We start from the raw sequence: 10,803 nt of genomic DNA, 5'->3' as shown, positions 1-10,803 counted from the left end.
GATTTTGATTTACATTTCCCTGATCATTAGTAATGTTGATCATTTTTTCATTTATTATTGGCCATTTGTATATCTACTTTTGAGAATTATCTAGTCATGTCCTATATATATATACACACATATATACATACATATATACATATATATACATATATACACATATATATACACACATATATATACACATATATGTATACACATATATACACACACACACACATATATATATATATATATATATGATGGAATACTACTCAGCCATAGAAAGGAATAAATTAATAGCATTTCCAGCAACCTGGTTGAGATTGGAGATTATTCAAAACAAGTAACTTAGGAATTGAAAACCAAACATTATACATCTTAAATGTTAAGACGTCTTAAATGTTAAGAGTCTTATATATACACACATATATATACACATATATATACACATATATGTATACACATATATATACACATATATGTGTATACATATATACGTATACATATATGTATACATATATATACACATATATATATGATGGAATACTACTCAGCCATAAAAAGGAATAAATTAATAGCATTTCCAGCAACCTGGATGAGATTGGAGATTATTCAAAGCAAGTAACTTAGGAATTGAAAACCAAACATTATACGTCTTAAATGTTAAGACGTCTTAAATGTTAAGAGTCTTAAAAACCTTCAGACTCTTATACAACAAAGAATTGTCTGGTTATTGAGTACTTCTACCTGAAAGAAATAATTTGCCAATTTTAGGTCATCTCATTCAACCAGCATGTACAGTTTCAGTTAAGCTTTAATAATACTCATAGTTGTAACTTCTAAACATGGTAGAAAATTTTTTATATGTTCTAAAGGCTAATATTTTGCCCGTGGAATGTGGCTAAACTGAGCCTTTAATGTGTAAGCTCTGAATTTTGGTATGAGATGTTTGGAATAAACCTATATTTTATGAAGTAAATCTTTATAATTTCAAAGTTTTTAGGCTTTATACTTTCTACACATAAGATGAAAATGTGTTAGTACAGAGTCAGACACTAAATTCAGTCAACTACAGGAGGAACATTATGAACTCATAGCAAGAACTTCCTTCTTTGTCATGATTTATCTCCTTAATAATTTACAATTTTATCTTCTCTTAAGGACCACACTGTTTTTAAAAATATGACTACAACTTGAAAATCCTTTATTCTCTATGAACTCATTGTACATAATAAGATAATCATCAAATGACTTCAATGTTGTGGTAGATGAGAGGTTATTAAGACCTTGTGCATGGGCTATCTATGGACTAGGAGGTTGATTCCCCTATAAATCAGTCATCTAGGGCTAGTTGGATAAATCAAAATGGGACAAGAAAAAAAAACCTTCTGAATTTAGTACTTTTAAAAGATACCTAATGAAATAAATCTGGAACACATTGCACACTTATCTGCATTCATCAGGTCAATGTTATTGTATTACAGATTGCCTCTCCCTGCCAGAGTAAAAAAGAAAGTAGTCTAGAGTGGAAATAAGTTGTGTAAGTGAAACAAAAAAATCTTAAGTTGATTATACAATTGAGAATAGAAAATTATGTTAACAAAAATATGTAAAAAGCAATTGCTATTCACACATGGCTTTCCAATATTATGTTTTTTGAATTAAGAAAGCTATCATCTTAACATATGAACCTTAATATAATGACACCTACCAAGTGCTTAATATTTCCCAGGTGCTCTTATAATTACTTTAAATCACAGGATTTTAACTTTGGATGCAAATTAGAATCATCTGGGGAACTATAAAATTCTAGATGACCTGGTCTCACTGGAAACCAATTAAATCAGGATATCTATGTGTGGCATCAGTCCAAGCATTAGTAGTGTTTAAACTCACCAGGTGATTGCAATGTGCAGCTGAGGTTAAGAATTGTTTTTTGGATGCAATAATTTCTTTAATTTTCACAACAGCCTTTTGATAAAGGATACTTTTTATCATCACTATCATCATCTTTAATTCACAAGTGACAAAACCGTGACAGAGAGATATGAAGTCCATTTACCAGGGCCATCAGCTCACAAGTGACAACCGGGATTTGAATCCTGGGAGTTTAGCTCTAATGCTATTATTATATCATTGCCACCTATATTAAAAATCACAGATTAACAAAATTCTTGTCAGCCTTGAATTACCCATCATAAATGCTGCCCTAGTAGCCCTTAAGTAATTTTAATTTGTTTGCTTGAAAGTTAAGGGAAGAAAAAATAATGTCTGCTGAGAAATTAATTTCCCTTTGTTAACATTATAATGTAATTAATCTGGTTTCTAAAGCATATCTACTGCCATCAAGCAATGTAAAATACTAGCACTTCCGGCCATAATTGTTTTTTAGTTTATATCTTTTTTATTGTATTTTTTTATTTCCATAGGTTTTTGGGAACAGGTGGTGTTTGGTAACATGAATAAGTTCTTTAGTGGTGATTTGTGAGATTTTGGTGCACCCATCACCCAAGCAGTATGCACTGTATCCAATTTGTGGTCTTTTATCCTTCACCCCTCTCCTACCCTTTCCCCCAAGTTCAAAAAATTTGAAGCCTGACAATGTGATAGAAAAGGAAAACACATTTTCTGAGGATAAATTCCAACTGGCTGTAGAAATTTGCATAAGTAACAAGGAGCCAAATGAAAATTGCCAGGACAATGGGGAAAATGTCTCCAGGGCATGCCAGAGACCTTCGTGGCAGCCCCTCCCATTACAGGCCCAGAAGCCTAAGAGGAAAAAAATGGTTTTCTGGGCTAGGCCTAGGGCCTCCCTGCCCTATGCAGCATAGGGACTTGGTGTCCTGTATTTCAACTGCTTCAGCCATAGCTAAAACTGACCAAGGTACAGCTCAAGCCATGGCTTCAGGGGATGCAAGCCCCAAGCCATGAGAGCTTCCATATGGTGTTGGGTGTGAAGGTGCACAAAAGTCAGAAACTGAGATTTGGGAACCTCTGCCTAGATTTCAGAGGATTCATGGAAATGCCTGGATGTTCAGGCAGAGGTGTGCCACAGGAGCAAAGCCCTCATGGAAAACCTCTGCTAGGGCAATGCAGAAGGAAAATGTAGGGTGTGAGCTCCCACATAGAGTATGCACTGGGCCACTGCCTAGTGGAGCTGTGAGAAGAGGGCCACCCTCCTCCAGATTCCACAATGGTAGATCCACTGACAGCTTGCACTGTGGACCTGGAAAATCCACAGACACTCAATGCCAGCCCATGAATGCAGCTGGGAGGGAGACTGTACCCTGCAAAGCCATAGAGGCAGAGCGGCAAAGGACCATGAGATGTGAGATGTGATGTGATGTGAGAAATGGATTCAAAGGGGATCATTTAGGAGCTTTAAGATTTGATTGCCCCGCTGGATTTCAGCCTTGCATGGGGCCTCTAGCCCCTTTGTTTTGGCCATTTTCTCCTATTTGGAATTGGGGTATTTATCTAATGCCTGTATCCCCATTGCATCTAAGTAGTAGTTAACTTGCTTTTGATTTTACAGGCTCCTAGGCAGAAAAGACTTGCCTTGCCCCAGATGAGCCATTGGACTGTGGACTTTTTAGTTAATGCTGTAATGAGTTAAGACTTTGGGGGACCATTTGGAAGGCATGATTGGTTTTGAAATGTGAGGACGTGAGAATTGGGAGGGGCCAGAGATGGAATGATATGGTTTGGTTGTGACTCCACCCAAATCTTATCTTGTAGCTCCCATAATTCACACGTTTTGTAGGAGGGACCAAGCACTGCTTCCATAGGTTTTGGTATGTTGTGTTTTTAAACTCATTCATTCCAAGAAATTGTTCAGATTTTATGAGAAAATGGCAGATAGGAGGCAGGACTAAATTGCAGCTTCCAATTGGACTGACAGAGCAGCATATAGACTCACATTGTAAATTTTTGCTCTAAGAACTACTGCAGAAACATGCCAGGAAAGCCAAGAGAATCTACAGACCCTTTGAAGGAAGCAGATTGCTACTGTAGGCCCTGAGAGACAGCCCAAAAACTGTAAGTGTCCAAAGTGTGAAAGTATAAAAGGAATTATCCACACTCAAACACACACTCTTACTGGGGAACCTGAAGGTCCAGATCACGAGAGAAGAATTTGACCTTACTGGGAGTTAAGACAAATTTAGAGAGCCAAGTGAAATACAGGGGTAGAAGAAGCAACAGGAAGAGCTCTGTCAGCTCTCTTGGTCCCCAGGGAAGCCATTTCTGACTTTCACTTGCAGAGGTCCTTGGGGAGGGCTTCCAGGGTAACTAGGAAAAGACCACAGGGAAAAGAAAACTGCCAGCAAAACTTTGTAAAAATTTTGACTGAACATTAATTTTCCTGGACAGAACCCAGGGGAAGGGGTGAATCAGGAGTGCAGACACACCACAGAAGCCACAGCAGGTGGGGAGGCAGGAAACATGAAAACCCAGCTTGCTTTCAAAGTGGGGAAGCTGGTAACCTGGGGCAAGTTCCCAGCCTTGCTCATCTACTGCCTGGAAATAAACTCAGTGCTGTTGCAGGGGCATGGCAGAAGTGAGACCAGCCTTTTGAACTGCATGGGAGCTGGGTGAGACCTGTAACTGCCAGCTTTCCCCCACTACCCTGGTGACCAGCATGACACAGCAGAGGCAGCCATAATTCCCCAGGGAATATAATTCCATTGGCCTGAGAACCACAGCCCAATCCCCCACAATTGCTGGAGCAAGACCTACCCAAGGACAGTCTGAGTTCAGACATGTGTAATGCTGCACACACCTGATAGTCTTTCTCTACCCACCCTGTGCCCTGGTAGCTGAAAACAAAGGACTTAATCTCTTAGGAGCTGTAGGGCTCAGCCCACTGCCTGATCTTCTCTGTACTATTACAGCTGATGTTCTCTTGAAAGCACTACCTCCTGGCTGAAGGCCAGCCAGCACAAAACCAGTTCAATAAACAAAACTACAACTAAGGACCCTCACAGGGTCCACTTCACTCCCCTGCCACCTCCATGAGGGCAGGTGATAGTATTCACAGCTGAGAGACCTGAAGATGGTTCACATCACAAGACTCTGTGCAGACACTCCCCAGTACCCCAGCCTGGAGCCCGGCAGCTCTGCTGGGTGGCTAGATCCGGAAGTAAAATAACAATCACTGCAGTTTGACTCTCAGGAAGCCACATCCCTAGGAGAAGGGAGAGAGCACCACATCAAAAGAGGACCCCATGGGACAAAAGAATCTGAACAGCAGTCCTTGAGCCCGAAATCTTCCCTCTTAGATACTCTACCCAAATGAGAATAAACCAGAAAAACAATTCTGGTAATACAACAAAACAAAGTTTTTTTAACACACTCAAAAGATGACACTAGCTCACCAGCAAAAGATCCAAACAAAAAATGAATTCTTGAATTTCCAGGAAAGGAATTCAGAAGGTCAATTATCAAGCTAATCAAGAAGGCACCAGAAAAAGGTGAGGTCCAACATAATGAAAAAAAATGATACAACATATGAAGGGAAAAATCTTCAGTGAAATAGATAGCATAAATTAAAAATCACGACTTCTGGAAGTGAAGAAAACATGTAGAGAAATGCAAAATACACTAGCAAGTCTCAGCAATAGAATCAAATAAGCAGAAGAAAGTACTTCAGAGCTCAAAGATAAGGTTTTCAAATTAACCCAATCCAACAAAAACAAAGAAAAAAGACTCAAGAAAAATAAACAAAGCTTCCAAAAAGTTGAGAAATAAGACAAATCTAACTACTTTCTAATAATTAAATAATTAAATAAATCTAAACAATAATATGTTGGAAAACATATTTGGGGAAATAGGTGAGGAAAACTTCCTCAGCCCTGCTAGAGATCTAGGCATTTAAATACAAGAAGCTCAAAGAACACCTGGGAAATTTACCACAAAAAAATCATCATCTAGGCACATCATCATCAGGTTATCTAAAGTGAAGATGAAGGAAAGAATCTTAGGAGCTGTGAGGCAAAAGCACCAGGTAACCTATAAAGAAAAACTTATCAGATTAACAGCAGATTTCTCAGCAGAAACCCTACAAGCTTGAAGAGATTGGGGCCCTATCTTTATCCTCCTTAAACAAAGCAATTATCAGCCAAGAATTTTAGATCCAGTGAAACTAAGCTTCTAAATGAAGGAAAGATACAGTCTTTTTAAGAAAACAAATGTTGAGAGAATTCTTCACTACCAAGCCAGTACTAAAAGAACTGCTAAAAGTAGCTCTAAATCTTGAAATGAATCCTCAAAATACACCAAAATAGAACCTCCTTAAAGCATAAATCTCACAGGACCTACAAAACAAAAATACAATATATTTTAAAATAACACAAGGTATTCAGGCAACAAGTAGCATAATGAATAAAATAGTGCCTCACATCTCAATACTAACGCTAAAGGTAAATGGCCTAAATGCTCCACTCAGAAGATACAAAATGGCCGAGTGGATAAGAATTCACCAACCAAGTACCTGCTGTTTTCAAGAGACTCGCTTAACATATAAGGACTCACACAAACTTAAGGTAACGGGATGGAAAATAAATATTCCTTGAAAATGGACACCAAAAGTGAGCAGGAACAGCTATTCTTATATCAGATGAAACAAACTTTAAAGCAACAGCTGTTAAAAAAATGACAAAGAAGAAAGTGAAATAATTATAAAAGGATTTGTCAAATAGAAAAGTATCACAATCCTAAGTATATATGCAGCTAACATTGGAGCTCCCAAATTTATAAAACAATTACTACTAGACCTAAGAAATGAAATAAACAGCAGCACAATAATAGTGGGGGACGTCAATACTCCACTGACAGATAGGTCAGGAAGATGAAAAGTCAACAAAAAAAATGGACTTAAACTATACCCTAGAACAAATGGACTTTACAAGTATTTACAGAACATTTTGCCCAACAACTGCAGAATATTCATTCTATTCATCAGCACCTGGAATATTTTCCAGGATAGACCATATGATTGATAGGCCACAAAACAAGTCTCAATAAATTCAAGAAAATGGAAATTATATCAAGTACTCTCTCAGGTCACAGTGGAATAAAATTGGAAATCAACTCCAAAATGAACCTTTAAAGCCACACAAATACATGAAAATTAAATAACCTGCTCCTCAATGATTGTTGGGTCAACAATGAAATCAAGATAGAAATTTTTAAAAATTCTTTGAACTGAACGATAATAGTGACACAACCCATCAAAACCTCTGGGATACAGCAAAGGTAGAGCTCAGAGGTAAGTTCGTAGCCTTAAATGCCTACATCAAAAAGCCAGAAAGAGCACAAATAGACAATCTAAGGTTATACCTTAAGGAAACAGAGAAACAAGAATAAACTAAACCCAAACCCAGGAGAAGAAAACAAATAAGAAATATCAGAGCAGAACTAAATGAAATAAAAATGAAAAAATAAGATAAATTAAACAAAAAGCTGGTTTTCAAAAAGATAAAATCGATAGACCATTAGCAAGAGTAACTAAGAAGAGAAGAGAGAAGATCCAAATAAGCTCAATTAGAAACAAAATGGGAGACATTACAACTGACACCACAGAAATACAAAAGATCATTCAAGCCGACTAGGAACACCTTTATGTGCATAAACTAGAAAACCTAGAGAAAGTGGATAAATTCCTGGAAACATGCAACCCTCCCAGATTAAACCAGGAAGAAATAGAAACTGGACAGATCAATAACAAGCAGCGAGATTGCAATGGTAATTGAAAAATTACCAATAAAAAAAAGTTCAGGACCAGACAAATTCACAGTTGAATTTTATCAGACTTTGAAAAATGAATTGGTACCAATCTTATTGAAACTATTCCAAAAGATAGAGAAAGAGGCAATTCTCCCCAAATCATTCTATCCAGTATCCCCTTAATACCAAAACCAAGAAGGTACATAACAAAGAAAAAGAAAAAGAAGAAAGATGAAAGAAGAAAGAAGCAAGAAGGAAGAGGAGGAGGAGGAAGAAGCAGAAGAAAAAGGAGAAGGAAGAGTAGGAGGAGGAGGAAGAAGAAGAAAAAGAAGGAGAAGAAGAAGAAGGAGGAGGAAGAAGAAGAAGAAGAAGGAAGAAGAAAGAAAAAGAAAGAAGAAGAAAGAAGAAAAAAGAAGAAGAAGACTACAGACCAATATCCCTGATGAATTTGGATGCAAAAATTCTTAATACCAGCTAACCGTCCGAGGTGGCAGTGGCGCCGGTGAGGACAAGGATAGCGGAAGCGGGCCCTGGGCTTGTCGCTCACTGTGCCGAAGGTAGAGGAGCTTTACCGCAATTATGGCATCCTGGCCGATGCCATGGAGCAAGTGGTCCAGCATAAAAATGCCTATGAAGTGACAGCGGGTGGTGTGAAAGGTGGTACTAAGGAAAAACGATTAGTAGCCCAATTTATTCTGAAATTCTTTAAGCAGTTTCCAGAATTGGCGGATTCTGCTATCAATGCACTGTTAGACCTCTGTGAGGATGAAGATGTATCTATTCGACGTCAAGCAATTAAAGAACTGCCTCAGTTTGCCACTGGAGAAAATCTTCCTCGAGTGGCAGATATACTAACGCAACTTTTGCAGACAGATGACTCTGCAGAATTTAACCTAGTGAACAATGCCCTGTTAAGTATATTTAAAATGGTTGCAAAAGGGACTTTAGGTGGGTTGTTCAGCCAAATACTTCAAGGAGAGGACATTGTTAGAGAACGAGCAATTAAATTCCTTTCTACAAAACTTAAGACTTTACCAGATGAAGTCTTAACAAAGGAAGTGAAAGAGCTTATACGAACTGAATCCAAAAAGGTCCTAGAAGATGTGACTGGTGAAGAATTTGTTCTATTATGAAAATACTGTCTGGGTTAAAAAGCTTACAGTGAGTGGAAGATAGCAACTTGTAGAGTTGGTGGCTGAACAGGCCGACCTAGAACAGACCTTCAATCCCTCGGATCCTGACTGTGTGTACAGGCTCTTACAGTGCACTTGGCAGGCAGTACCCCTCTTCTCTAGAATTATCCATTCCACAAGGTTTGTGACATATTTCTGTGAGCAGGTTCTCCCTAACCTCAGTACCTTGACTACCCCAGTGGAAGGTCTTGATATACAGTTGGAGGTATTGAAATTGTTGGCTGAGATGAGTTCATTTTGTGGTGACAGGGAAAAACTGGAAACAAATTTAAGAATACTATTTGATAAGTTATAGGAATACATGCCGCTCCCTCCAGAAGAAGCAGAAAATGGAGAGAATGCTGGTAATGAAGAACCCAAGCTACAGTTCAGTTATGTGGAATGTTTGTTGTACAGTTTTCACTAGTTTGGCCGAAAACATCCAGATTTCTTAACAGCCAAACTGAATGCAGAAAAGCTCAAAGATTTCAAAATCAGGCTGCAGTACTTTGCACGGGGCCTGCAAATTTATATCAGACAACTTCGCTTAGCTCTCCAGCTTAAAACGGGTAAGGCCTTAAAAACAGAAGAGAACGAGATTAAAGTCGTTGCATTGAAAATAACAAACAATATCAATGCTTTAATCAAGGATCTCTTCCACATTCCTCCTTCTTATAAGAGCACAGTAACACTATCCTGGAAACCTGTACAAAAGGTTGAGATTGGGCAAAAGAGAGCCAGTGAAGATACAACTTCAGGTTCACCACCCAAGAAATCTTCAGCAGGACCAAAAAGAGATACCAGGCAGATTTATAACCCTCCCAGTGGGAAATATAGCAGCAATTTGAGCAACTTTAATTATGAGAGGAGCCTTCAGGGGAAGTAGAGGTGGCCGAGGTTGGGGCACACGAGGAAATCGAGGAAATCGTAGTCGGGGAAGACTCTACTGAATAAGACGTCAGCATTCTTCAGCATTGTCGTGGGCTTAATATACATAAATTCTACTACTCACTGAATTGCCGGGGATGTCCCTTTAAACAGACTGCTGCCTTCAGCTAAAAACTTAATGTTCTTTATACCTTTGTATGTATGATCTACTTTTGTAACAGACCATGGTTGTGTCCAAGGTAAAACCACAGTGATATTTTTGGATGCTTTGTCTGCAATCTTGTCTTGTTTTTGCAATATCATTATTCAGACTTCAAATTGTGAATCTTTTACTTTTAAACATCTTGATAATTTGTTGTTGAGAGCTGTTCATTCTAAAATGTAATGAAATTCAGTCTAGTTCTGCTGATAAAGATCATCAGTTTTGAAAGGTTACTGATTTTCCTCTTCCCTCTTAGTTTTTTGCCCAATATATGGAGAAGAGTAATGGTCAATCTTAACATTTTGTTTTAATTGTTTAATAAAGCTGCTGGGCAGTGGTGCAGCATTCCTACCTAGTGTCATAAAAGCAAAATACTTACATAGCTTCCTTAAAATATAGGAATGACATTACATTTTTAGGAGAAAGTAAGTTGCTTTGCACGGCTTACTAAATTCCTTTCCATATATTGTGATACAAACTTTTGCATATGGAATCTTACTATTTGAATAGAAATGTGTATGTATAATATACATACATACATAAGCATGTGTGTGTGTGTGTGTGTGTGTGTGTGTGTGCATGTATTTTCACTCGCGTCCCTGTGAAGAGAACACCAAACAGGCTTTGTGTGAGCAACAGGGCTGTTTATTTCACCTGGGTGTAGGCGGGCTGAGTCTGAAAAGAGAGTCAGTGAAGGGAGATAGGGGTGGGGCCATTTTATAAGATTTGGGTAGGTAAAGGAAAATTACAGTCAAAGGGGGGTTGTTCTCTGGCAGGCAGGAGTGGGGGTCACAAGGTGCTCAGTAGGGGAGCTTTTTGAGCCAGGATGAGACA

At 38.3% G+C, this 10,803-nt stretch overlaps 1 pseudogene; it reads left to right on the top strand.

Annotated features, from left to right (window-relative positions):
- Positions 1-6,782: 6,782 nt before the first annotated feature.
- Positions 6,783-10,489, top strand: LOC100971473 (apoptosis inhibitor 5-like; annotated as a pseudogene).
- The last annotated feature ends 314 nt before the right edge of the window (positions 10,490-10,803 follow it).

This window comes from Pan paniscus, chromosome X, assembly GCF_029289425.2.
Source record: "Pan paniscus chromosome X, NHGRI_mPanPan1-v2.0_pri, whole genome shotgun sequence".
In the NCBI taxonomy this organism is placed as follows: domain Eukaryota; kingdom Metazoa; phylum Chordata; class Mammalia; order Primates; family Hominidae; genus Pan; species Pan paniscus.
Note: the sequence above shows the minus strand (reverse complement) of the source record. Positions and strands in the feature narration are given on the sequence as shown.